Below are 13,424 nucleotides of genomic sequence, written 5' to 3'. Positions count from 1 at the left end.
TAGAAAATGTATAACAACCACAAAAAGTGACATTCCGTTAATTCTGAAGGCCGTGTTAGGAAAAGACCGCATGTCTTAGAGCATTGAACATTGTATTTTATGGCTTTTTATTCCTAGCAGTCTTAAACTAAAGTATGACAAGCTTGAAGCTGTTATTTCAAATTGTGTCAGATTTCAGTTCAACAATTTAATAAACCTTTTACACGGATAAAAGAAATCAGGTTAACCTTGAAGTTCAGCCTTAACTAATGTTAGTGTGTTTTTACAGTGAATCATTTCACTGAAAGTACATTTAAACAGGAAAAGGATTATTTGTTTTGTTCTGATTTAGGCAGGAAATCATCACAATAAATTTCGTAAGTTTCAAGGTGAGAGAACGTTAAGAAAACGTTAAATCATCGTCACAGTACAAGGCTCCTGTAACAAGTTTGCACTTATTTAATTTCTTAGTACTCTGTCCTCCTCAAAAGAATTGTATCCAGCCTACCAACCTTTAGAATGCTTAAAGTACCCTGAAAAGCAGAAAAAAAAGGGTGTTTTTTTCAGAGAAAGTGGCTGAATCAAGATAATCTTGTTTGCTGAAATCAATGTGTTAATTCAGGTACTGAAGCACTACCAAATGAAACTCTTCCCATTTTCTGAGCTTTATTATGGTACATTTTTATCTGGATTACATTTATAACTGACAGAATGCATTACAAACACTTTGCCTTTTATTTAATTTGTTAGGCTAAAATCATTGACATGCATCAGATAGAGACAATAGATCGTGACCTTTTAATTTGTGTGGTGAACAACTATTGAAAACACTTCAATTATTTGCTAGATCCAGGCAGCTTTTCAGTCAAGATCCTAATTATTTATTTGGTTGAGATACGAGTTGAAATGTTGCAAGCATTTAAAAGAATTATTCCAGCAAGGTGCACTATTTTAGCTGTAGATAACTTCTGTTATATTACACTTCAATTTTTCATAACCAAGTCTCTCTAGAGGTTAGTACAGATGATGCCACAGTACACTTCTGTTGCTTTGCAACAGACTTTTACCTATATTTCCACACTTCATAGCAACAAGAAATAGCTATTTTTTATGGGAGCTATGCAAGAAATATTTTCACTGTCAAATCCGCATGTTTTCTATTTGTCAGCCCATCGTGATTGACTGAGAAACCTCTTTTGCATAAACTACAGTAAACTACATGATAGCTATTGTTATTTTTAGCAATGATGCTAAATCTTTTCTCTACCCCTTCCAAAAGTGCAAAGCCTCATTTTTTTTGGTTGTGCAACTTGATGTACTGATGAAATACTACCACTGTGGCCTCTATCACACATGTAAGACGTGTCACAAATCACGTAAGGATGAAAATCGACTTAAAACACCTAAACCTCACTTTGTCTTAAGGCACTGATGCTCACACTGCTCTTGCCTCCCATGTGTGCTCAGCCAGTGATCACCATGTACTGTACTTCTGTTTTTTCTCAAAAGGTATTCTAAATTTTCATTTCTGATCTGCTCTGTTTGCATACTGCCTTATCTGTGACAGCAGCATGGTTTTTCTGACAGTCATAAACCAATCTTGTTGGCAAGGGGTTTATTATTTGGAGGTAAAACTGGTTGCAAAACTTTCAAGCAGACTAGAGGCATTATGGCAATATATGTCAGTCAGTTTGGGGCATTTCAGGATGAAGTTTGTAGGCATTCAAGAGCTTGGTATTTTAAACTGCTCTGTAAATACGAAGTCACAAAGTTGATTTCCTTGGAAGATGAGCTAAGGTCTCTTTATTTGGGAGAAATTTGACATAACCTAAGGCAATTGCAATAGGTTTTAATTTGCAAGATTTCTGTCACTTTGACTAAAATTATCACAGCTGAGTCTGTTTTTCACTGCATTTGTGTGTATGTGCCCATATGGGCATATGTATGCCCTTATATGCATACACAAACAGCATTGGCATGATGAAGCTTGACAGTGGGTAGTCTTACGTGTTGCTGGAATAACATAAACGATAATATTTGTATCTCATAAACAACAGAAGTCAGTTTGTGATCTTTGGCTGTGTTTTCTAGCTGGTACTATGGTGTAGAAAGAGTATTTCTCACCTTTTGAAGAGAAAACAGGCAACTTTTACATTTCGTATCTGTATTTTTCCCAGTACACAATAGATGGCACTAGTAGACCACATGATCAGGGTTTATTTTCCATGTTCAGGATAGCGAATACCATAGTTTTGTAGGTTGTTTTAAATATTTTTAATAGTCATCTGGAGACCCAGTTAAATGATCTTTTATTATGCCTTTGTGGAAAACAAGTCAGATCTAAGTTTCCTTGCCATCCCTTCCTGCCTTAATCTAAGTAAATATGTTTTGCTACTGCAACGTGTAGTTTCATAGCAACTTCAATATTTAAATTCATTTGTCTAAATCAGAAGAGCCACTTGCTGAAGTTAGCACTAGCACAAGCTGCAGTTCAGTTGTCATTATTAAGCCACTTCCTTTAGGAAGTTTTTCCTACCCTATTTACAAAGAAGCGGCATTTTACTCAGTATCTTCAATGGCTTTTTGTCAGTTCTCAGTATGTCATCAGAAGAAAATATAGACCTTATTTCCATGAGCCAAAGAACAAGATTTTAGCATTTCAAAATTGTAACCATTCTGCACCCAGAAACAGTGACATGTCAGGCTGCAAAAAAATTCAAGGCAGCTGCTGTATCTAAACTCCACTTCTGTTTACATATAACAAGAGTGTTTTCAGTTATTTCCTTGCCTAATTAAACACTTGGATAGCTTTTTTTGCATGTCTTCTGTGAAGCGTAACAATAATCCAGGCCTCTGGACTTCTATTATTTTACCTGAAATAATACAAGTTCAGCATTTCTGGTCTTAAATAAGCCACGCTGAGCATAGATGTTCCTCTAAAAACCCTCATAAAATATAGAAAGGATTTTTTATATATATATATAAATATATAAAGTGCTTTGAAAGAGTGTGAATACTTTGTTATTGTTAGATACCTTTAGCATGGTAGAACCTTCTCACTCCACAACATGACTCGTCTCCCAACACACACTCATAAATTCATTGTCTCTGATGAACATCTAAACTTTCATCATGAGATCTGCAGGAACAGACTTTCTGTAGCCCTGTTTCTATTAGAGATATTAGCAGTTGGCAGATCTTGTAAAGAGCTAACTTTCCTTCCTTTTATACTGCATCAAATAGTTGAAACACATTAGATGGTTTTCATGGATTTTTTTCCTTTTGAATTATTCAAGAGTATTTTGCTGTGGCAATGCGAAGAAGGAGAATGGCAGAGCACAGATCCACATCAGCTTGGTAAGGTGGTCACAGCCAGTGTCACTCGAGCGTGCAATGTTCCATACAGAGCTAGGTCAGCATGAGAAGATCGTCTGTCTGCAATAGGGGTTTTATTTCATGTTGTTTTGCTTGGCAAAGGTGGAAACCAAGCAAAAAGTCAATAGCTTAAAGTTATTTTTAAAAGTCGTGTGGAAGAGAAAGGAAATTCTAACCAGGAAAAAAGGAAATAACACTGGTAATGAGATACAATACGTGCCTTAGCTTCTGTCTTTGTTCATAAAGGCTCTTCTTTATCTTTGTCCATTTTAGCTAGAATCTGGAACTATTTTCTGACTGTCTATGGGTGACTGGGTGATGCAATTCTTGAGCAATACTGCAAATTCAAAGGAGGTCTTTTTTTTCGTTCAAGTCAACCAGCTTCCTCCTTAAAAACCCACACTGAAATAACTCAAACCCCTTGACTATGCTCCAATCAAATTACCTGAAACAGGGGCTTCTGCAGATCGGCTTTGTCATTTCTCAGCATTTCTAGGCTGGCTCTGGTTTTTTGTTTTGATTTATTTTGTCTTTTTTCCTAATAATCTGTGCTAGATTTAATTAATTTAGGTCACCTGAGAAAGTGAAAAACGATTACTTTGGGGTTACCTATATCATTGTTTTATACAATTGCTAGTCTCTTCCTCAGGATAATTTTTCATAGGAAAATAATTGGGGTTGTTTCTTTTCAAAAGGTACAAATATAACTTTGTACAGATTTGAACTTTAACTAGGACTGCACATAAAAATCTCATATTTACTGTTCAGAACTGATTTTGATGATAGCTCTTGATCATAAGACAAAATGTGATATTCAGAAATTCCTTCTGATGAATTATCACTCTGTTCTTATAGACAGATATTTAATCTTTGAAGATCAAAATTCAATAGAAAATAAGAACCTTTACTGGAAGGAAAAGTCATATCAACTAAAATCAGATTCAAGCCTTTTACTTTAATTGCTAGTATTTATTGATCTCCTCATCAAGTGCATATGTTGTTCATAGTACCTGGGGATGTTTCCTAAATAATTTCTGGAGTCAGCAGAATAACCCCAGGGATGAATCTGGAAAATAAGTTATTTCTCTGTAAGCCGTTTGGAGGAGATGTCAAGCTCTAAGACTCTCCACTTGTTCTGCTCTTGCTCCTTAAATCTAACTTGTTTTCTTATTGAACAGAAATAGAGCGTTCAAGTGTTTAGACCTGAGATATTAGAACTGATACCCCAAATTGCAAAAGGATGTAGTTTTGATTAAGCCTCTGATAGTATTTAATTCAAAATTCAGTGCAAAAGCTATTGTTTGCAAAGATCATGGCACTGCAGCAAGATCGAAGAAGTCCCCACGTAGCTGTAAGAGTCTTAAAGGCAGCTGAGGAACCTGGAGCCAGGCTTCAGTAAGCACTTGTTTTCTCAAGGGTGTGGAAGCTTTCCATTGGCATGGCTTCCTCTTGGTTTTCAGGACATGGAGATGGTGCCATTTCTTGTTTCTCCCTTTGTCCTCTGTCCTTCTGTGTTACCTAATACTCAATTCACACAAATTGTGTTGGCAAATGGCTCTCTTAGTATGTTAGTATTAGGATGTGGTTTCTATTATTCTGTTCCAGAAATCATCTTTCTTCATGACAGTCAACAAATTAGCCTTACTGTCCTCCATTTTGTGGTCTCTATCTGATGTCTGGGGAATTTAAATATATACAGGTAGTAAGTCACAGGTGCTCTTTGACTGCCCACTGACTGCCCACCAAAATCAACTTTCTACTGAAATCGTGCCTACAACTGGCATGGCTGGTTAGCTTAAAAGTGTTTAAACCAAATATTTGGGGTAATTATAGTATTCTAGCAGACTTTAAAGGGTGACTGCCAATGCTGTCAAAGGGTGAAGATGACAGTGCCCCTCCTTGCCAAACAGCTTTAAAATTTGAATATTATTGTTGTATTCACATAGCTTTTTAGTCTTGAGCTGAGTTTAAAACATGCTTACTGTTTAGGGCAGGCAATACAAAATCCCTATTGCTACTTTCCTGGAATTTCAACCAACAGGAATGGTACAACATTATATAATCAGATTTTTTTGAAAATCAACTTGCAGTTTTACATGGCATCTTGTGTCTGCTTATGGCAGCCAGAACTGAGCGTTGCCATTGAAAACAGAGAGTCATGGCAGTATATTCACTCCAAAAATACCTTCTGGTTGCAAAAATATTTAACAATGTTAGGACTAAAGAGAGTGAGAGGAAACTAAAGAAAGACAGGGTTGAAAACTGTTCTTTGTGCTGCCAGATAAAAATTCCATATGGAAAAATGCACAAACAGACAAATAACAATTTCTGGAGTAAAATAACAAAATCAGTCTGGTAGACCACTGAGTCTTCTTGAGTAGGGGCTGAAGGATGAAAGGGAGTTGACTCTCAAATCACACAGTAATTCCGCGAGAAGGAAGTGCTGTACATCAAGTCTCGGGACTGGGGGCAGATAAGTCTCTCCCAGATTTCTAGAAAGAATAGAAACACTGCCTTTGTGCATATCTCTGGGGTTTGGAAAAGCAGAAATCTTGGAAACCAAAATCCTACCAATATCATGGATGGGTTGTTGAAAGCATCCCATAAATCGTGGTACCAATTAAGTGGCATGGCAAACGGGAATTAGTGATCTCTCAATTTTCTTCGAGGGGAGCTAGAGTTGAGTCATCATCTGGAATACTACATTATGTGATCTTATGACAGAATTAGCAGTTCCCCCATGGTTTTTGTCAGTTTTGTCAGTTACTCTCAAGAACATGCAGACTCAGAAACACGTCTAAGGCTTAGAAGCTGAGAGAACAGGTAAGAAAGAGGAGAGTCTCCAGACAAGAAAAAAGGAGAAGGAAAAGGTAGGACTACAGGAGTTTGCCTCAGAGCCTGTGGGAATGAACATGCCGCTTGTTGATGGCCTCAGTGGAAATATAAGAAAAACATAAAGAACTCTGTATTATCTTGTAATGAATATACAATCAATTACATTAAATAACAGCACATTACACAGAGGAAGCAGGAAGCATTTTTCCTCCAGTTTACAGATACTAAGGATCAATAACTGGTAGGTTTCCTAGGAGCAAAGTCATACTGTAATTGCAGTCAGAGGACCTGGATAAGAGGTAGCTGATCACAGATTGCAGTGGATCAGTCAGAGCCAGGAGGATTTCTCCCATCTGTGGATCTTCAGTGTAGAATTTGGGATAACAGGAGCTCGTGCTTGCTTGTAAAGGTCCCCATGCAGCTTCTGGTGGGAAGATACCAGCTTGTTTGGCAGTCACATAGGGAACACAGGAGTTTTGCCAGCAAAATGACTGAATTAAAGAGGAAGAGGGCCTCTGAAATGAAACACGGAGGAATGAGCTACATAGGAAAGATGTTTGTGGTGATCTGTTCCTGTCTCTGGTACCATGTAGGAGTCTCTGAAAGAGGTGTCACCGTGTGTGCAAGGAGGCTTTGCTTGATTATGATGGAAATCAAGCACTCGGCAGCTAAGTGATGGCAGACATCCATCTCACAGTTAGTGCACAAGAATCCTTCACATCACAAAATGGGAAAACAGAAACCTAAGTCAGGACCCCCACACCCATCACTGGAAATAAATAAAATAAAATAAAATAAAATAAAATTTTAAAGAGATGAAAGAAAAACAGTGAAATTGGAAATAAACCAGATATAGAATAGTGGACTAGCACTGATCTGGGGAGGAGGAAAGGGGAGACAACTGTCCTGGTGCAATTGGAAAAGCCACAAGGTAAATGACCATCCATTAAATAATATGTAATGAAATCTTAAAACATCTGTTGATAATCAGGAAGAGGATAGACTCCAGCAGAAAAGGGCAGAGATGGCTTTTCTTACCCGTGTTTCTACTGGGCTGCATTAGGAACAAGCAAATGTGCTGTCGTACTTCATCCAACCAAACCTATGGTATTAACTCTCATCTCCTAAACACTCTGCATGGGGGCTATTTCCGTTAGTCTACTGCTAAACCGCTGTTTAACATAAAACATCGCTAATCCAAACTCACGCTTTAGCATGCATTTGTGCTGCCCTGCTCATTTATTTTCGGGCTGTTGTGAATTGTCCATATAATTTTCTTTAAACAAGGCAAAACATTATTCAGAAAGTACCGAACATCATCTTAATAATTATCATGAAGTCTCCTATAGAGCGTTTCCTGTTAACTTTCATAGTGTTTTGAAGAAAATACTTTCGAAGGCTTTTGTAGGCTTTTGTCCAACATATCTGGGGAGTCTGTTTTTCAACATCTAGTTTTACTCTTCAGCCTTTATTGATGGCCACTTTAGTGCCTTTAACTTCTTAGGATTTTAAAATATTTTTGTAACTAACTTACTCATCTCAGATTTGCACAAATTTGAACAGAGACCAGCTGATTCACTAGTAATTAAAGTATAATCATAAAACCTGTACTTAAACCAACTTCATTTACAGCTTGTGTTCTTTCCAAGGCTGTGCATGAATAAGCACACAGAGCCAGCTTTGTTTCAGCTGTGTACAGCTACACTGGACCTGTGAGGGGTATAAACAGGAAGCTATAGGGGCTGAAGTTTACAGCAGATGTTGTAAACAGAACACAAATTCTGGTGCCAGTTTCTTTCAGGAAACCTAGACATTTTTGTCAGGTTTTGTTTTTTTCCCCTGTATATTTTGAATTTGTTTTTAAACCTGCTTCTTTTTAAAGGATACCAACTGGTGCCATCTTTCCCCCACCCACTTACCTACCACCCCTTATCAGAACTGCAGTGTAAGATCCTAGAACAAACTGGAATGATTTAGGCTTCTGTTATTTCCTGGCCGCTTATAAAGGTCAGAGTAGCTGGCTACTTCTTGCATCTACATTTACAGCAATGGAAGCAGATGATTTTGTAATGAACGTTCTTAAACTTGAAATACAAATAAAATCACATTCTGAAATACCCGTTCCCTTGAGGTCACTTCATGTTTGCTGCTCCTTTTGATTCTCCATATTGTTCTTGGTAATTCCTCTGCTGGTGCAGTGTAAACTAGTTTTCCTCTGCCACCCAACTCTGTGCATAACATGCTGCTTTGTATTAGGATCATTATGTTCTAATACCTACTTCTAAATAGGGACAGTGCTGTTTCAAATAAGGCAGAAATGACTAAGGCCATCATACTGCTGCCCAGGTAGCCTTAAGACAGTGTGTCTTTCTGCAGATCCTATTGCAGCTGACATCTGGCATGCCACACAGAAAGAGAGGATTCTTTGCCTAATGGTTGAAATGTTCTCACTCAGTAAATACTTAAACATAGCTGGAAATTGGCAGAATATGAGGGGTCTCCTGTTAAGTAGGACATCTGCCTGTAGGATATTCCAAAAGCAAGGCCCTAGGAAGGAAAATTATGAAGTGAGAAATTGTTTGTGTTAAGGCTAAAGTGTTCAAAAACAAGCATTGTTATTAGATCTGAATTAGCTCTTCTGATGTTACATCAAACCTTATTAGCCTTCTTTTAGTAAAAAGCTGAGGCTGTTGCTTAACTTTCTGGAACAAGCCATGAATTCCATTGTTTTTCAGAGGTTGTGGTTTGATTCCCAGAACCAAAATGAATCTGATTCTTGAGCTGGCATATACCCTTAAAGCATTCCTAGATTGGGGCTCTGAAAAGAGAGGCTTTGGTTTCAAAACCTCTTCTACATAAATGAGTTCCTTATGGGTGATAATGGTGCAATTAGGAGAGATGAGGAGCCAGGCTGAGCAGTGGGTTACAGCAGTCCCCCTTTTCAGATTCATTGGAGGGAAGGAAAAGAGACTGGGGGTACTTAAATTTGGCCTCAGAGAGAAAACAAGATCTCTTAACCATGCTATATGGTAGCTGCTGTGTTAAGAAGGCTGATTATGAGAAGACTCATTAAGTATTATCAAAATCCATGGAATCTGTCCACTCTATTTGGATTTAAATCACATTCTGTTCCTGTCACGCTTATCTGCTCAATGTCAACTACCTTGAAAAAGCCTTCAAGAGCCGTTTGCAGAAGAAAAACTACCCTGCTTGCCGGTTTTGGTTGACAGTAACTTACGAGGCACGTAAACAGCAAAAAAATACTGATACAGCTTTTATGAACCAACTGTTGAAATACTCAGTACACGTTACTGGTGGGGCTGGTCTGTATGATTGCTGTTTCCTGTTTGTCAGCACCTCTCCAGCAATTGAACGTATTAACTAAATTTTGTCCTTAGTTCCACAAATACATATGTGCTTATAGTTGGGCCAAGGTATGTTTGAATGACTGGCCATGAGTTGTGTGCACTGCTGTGAAACAACAAATAAAAATGAGCTTCTCCAGAAAGAATTAACTATCTGTACTGTATAATGATATAACATTAAGTGTATCACAGAGATCAGATTGGATGGCACCATGTGCCCTGGGCTATCCACCTCAATACACTGCGTTAATTAGCAGATTACAACTGGCACTCCATTTATCATCATTTTCAATGCCTTAACCAGAAATGGTGCTCATGTAAAGCAAGACTGATAAAAATGAATTCATTTGCAAGAGAACCAAGAGCCAAAGCTAACATAAGTTCTGTGCTCATTTACACTCTGCCAAAAGCTACAGGCTTCACAAAAGAGCTTGTTGATACCTTTATGGCAAGAGTGTTGAAATGCCCAGCAGACTTGGCAGGCTGTTTTTAGCATTCATAAGGCTGCAGATGTAGAAGTCTTGGGCAGCTGTCTTCATCAGTCCAGTCTGCATCTGTGACCTCATCTTTGACCTGGCTGTTGGAATAGTGTCAAAAAACGTATCTTACCTCATTAGGTAGCAATCGGAACTATCTTAAGTCCAATCTGGATCACATATCCAGACTCAACAATAAGGACTGCTGAATGGAAAGCTTCAAAGGTAGCCTTTGCATAACACCCTTTTGCATGACTGATATTCCTCCATCTAATGTAATCTCATCAGTAGATGTTTGTCTCGGTTTTCATGAAGTGGGCTCTGAATGGTTGTTTTCTCCATTTCTTTTTTGTGTATCAGTCCTTTATTTAAAATTTTCCTATGTTCCATGGGGGCAGAAAATTAGAGAACAGATAGCCAAAATCAAGTGTTCATCAGATACGATGGCAAAAACGAACTCCCCAGACTTATGCTGTGATTATATTAGATTAGGAAAATTATTTTATGTGCCTGGACCAAAGCTGGTAGGTACTTTCTTCCAGATCTATTTAATGCAGCAAGGCTTCAATATACATAAGGGAGAAGCCCTTGAAGGCTGCTAAGCACATAGCCTTCAAAGCGCTTGCATTTAGGAAGGCATCCCAAAGAGTACAGCTGCATTTATCTCTTACCCAGCAGCTAAGCTTTCTTACAGTCTCAGAACTTTTGCTGTGCAGGTTCATGAGGCACCTGTGAAAGGAGTAACTAACACTTTCATTCAAAGGACAGATCTTCCAGGCTTATTGCACAAGGGTGGAAGTAGCAATGAAGAAGTTCTTCCCGGCTATGTTACATGTAACCTACTACCATTTGGTACCAAACTTTTTGTTCTTGCAGCAATTCTTGCAGCAATTCACAAAGAAGCAAGCAAAGACAGGTGACAAACTTTCCATATGAAAATATAGGCCCTTGGCCACCAGAATTCAATTAGACTAAAGAAGTACTATATTAGTATTAATTATTACAGCCAAGGAAAGTCTTCCCAGGGATTGAGGGAGTTTGGGGTGATACCGATATTCTTAACTATCCATACAGCAGGCTACACCTCAGGAGATGAAAGACAAAAGCTGTCTTTACAGGAATTATTCTGGGCTTTTTTGAGGGATGGATGGCAACAGTGTGGGCAGGAAAGTCCATTCGTTCTGAAAGAATACAACTAAACCCAAGACATTTAAAAAAAAAGTATTTATTTCTTTCCTGGAGGCAGGCCAACCAAGTGAAGAAAATCAAACTTTAAACTCCACAAACTTTGTATGATGCTGAGATTAGTTTATTTTTAACAAAAAGGAGAAAAAAGAGGTAGGAGCACCTATCTATTATTGTGTTATCTAAGGTAACATGAACTTTAAAGTTTAAAATAAATATAAAGCTAAGAAGCAGTCAGACCCAGGAATCCAAAACAAAGTTTGTTCAAAACGTGAGTGGAGCCACAGCTGTCACAATGCTGACTTAGCATTCTTCAGGTTTCAAAGGAAAGACAAGTCCATCAGAATTTCCATATCCAAGTAAATCGATACCTAGCCTTAGCTGCAGACACTGCACTCATTCACACTCCTTCATCAGGGAAACAACCAGAATGTCAGTTGTCCTTGGACACACACAAAAAAACCCCAAACCAAACAACACGTGAAAAATTGCACAGTGATATCGGATTCTGCCTTTCATATAGAAGCCAAATTGGAGTTATAAGTTGTCATAATTTCAGTTATGGTTTGGAAAAGTGATTCCCAAGCAGAGTTTGAGGACCACTAGTCATCCACAGCAATCCTCAGAACCACCGATGCTCAGGGCTCCTGGCAGAAAAACTCTGAAGGCTGACAACAGTTCACTGCTTTAACTTTTTAAATGATTACTGACTTGGAATAATTTGTCTCTCAATCTTTTTTCAGAAAACCAAATTCTTTCTGCAGTCACTTAGGTATTACACTGACCTTGGTCTACAACATGTAGTTGAGGAAGCATATTTTTTTTGTCCTTACTACATACCTGGCTATTGAAAATTGCCTGCAAAAAAATTAGAAACAAGACAAATTTCTTAAGGGTGACTAATGCTCTACCTGGAGAAAACAGCCTTTATTTTGCACTGTCTACATAATTTCTTAAACAGCCAGTGGGTGAAAGGTTACATAGTGAATTTCCAAACTCCAAACATGCTCACAGATCAGTAAGTATAAAAGCTGAAATAAATGAGAATTGAAGTAATTCAGTCCATTGGACTGGGAAGAGAATTTTCTCCCTGAATATTTGTCTTTTTCATGTTAGAGGCTAGTGGAGCTGTTTTCCAAGGGTTTGCCAGCACATGAAGGAAGACAGGTGTTTCCACGTCTGGCCAGCCTAACAGTGGCAGGAAGGATGGAAGCATGCTACATTTACTTTATCTTAGCTTCCCAAAATGAGGTTTCAGCTGCGGTTTGAAAGAAGCAGAAAACAGAAGCATTCGGCAGCAGCATCAGCTGATGAGAACCACAGAAGATGGCAGCCCGCTGTGAGACAGAGAAGGGCCACGTGGGTTTGTCTCCAGTGGGCTCCTACAAAATGCTGGCCGGGACAGACACCTGCAGGCTCCTGGCTGGCAGAAAGGTCCATGCTGGTTTTGAAAGCTGACCATAGGAGAACAAAATCCCTAATAGGGACCATTGAGGTATGCCATGAAGAAAACCCAGTCTTCTTTACTGCTGCCCTCATCCTAACTTTGTTTAGTCGCTACAACGATGCTGGCATGCAAGAGAATATTTCTCCTATAACCTCTCATTCTTGTTCCTGCTTGCTTAGTTTTTGATGTCTTGCTGACAAGCTTAGCTTGGTTAAGTAGCACAGCTTGGCTATAAATCTCAGGTACGGCTCTGTTCTCAGCAAGTTAGACCAAATGGCAGCTAAAACTCCAGCAACTCCCTGCAGCCTGTCTGCAGGAGGACTCTGACTTTTCCTGCTTTTGGTGGATCAAAATCAGTGGGAGGCAATTATTGTTATTTTTAGCGGAAAGCAGAGTGCAGGAACCATAAACTAGCTGGAAAGGTCCAAAATGTGGAAAATCTGAAATTATACAAAGACTTGTTTTCAGTCCTCATTTATTATCACAAAGCAGCAAAATCTGATTCTCTTCCTATCGCTAAAGCTTTCTTACTGACTAGTCTGCTACACTTCTGTTGGCACCTCCCACCACAGGTGTCTTCGATCCAATGTTTTTATTTGTGATTCAACCAGTAACAAAGGAATAGGAATGCAAATATATATTTTAAATATTGAATGAGTTTGGATTGAATATTATTTTTTGAGCACTTTTGGAGTTTGACTTTAAAAGAAGCAATTAAAGAAGCAAAAAAACCCCCAAAGCCTGAAATCCAACACCCACCTT

The sequence above is a fragment of the Psittacula echo genome (assembly GCF_963264785.1).
Source record: "Psittacula echo genome assembly, chromosome: 1".
Lineage (NCBI taxonomy): Eukaryota > Metazoa > Chordata > Aves > Psittaciformes > Psittacidae > Psittacula > Psittacula echo.
This window is presented reverse-complemented; position numbering follows the sequence as displayed.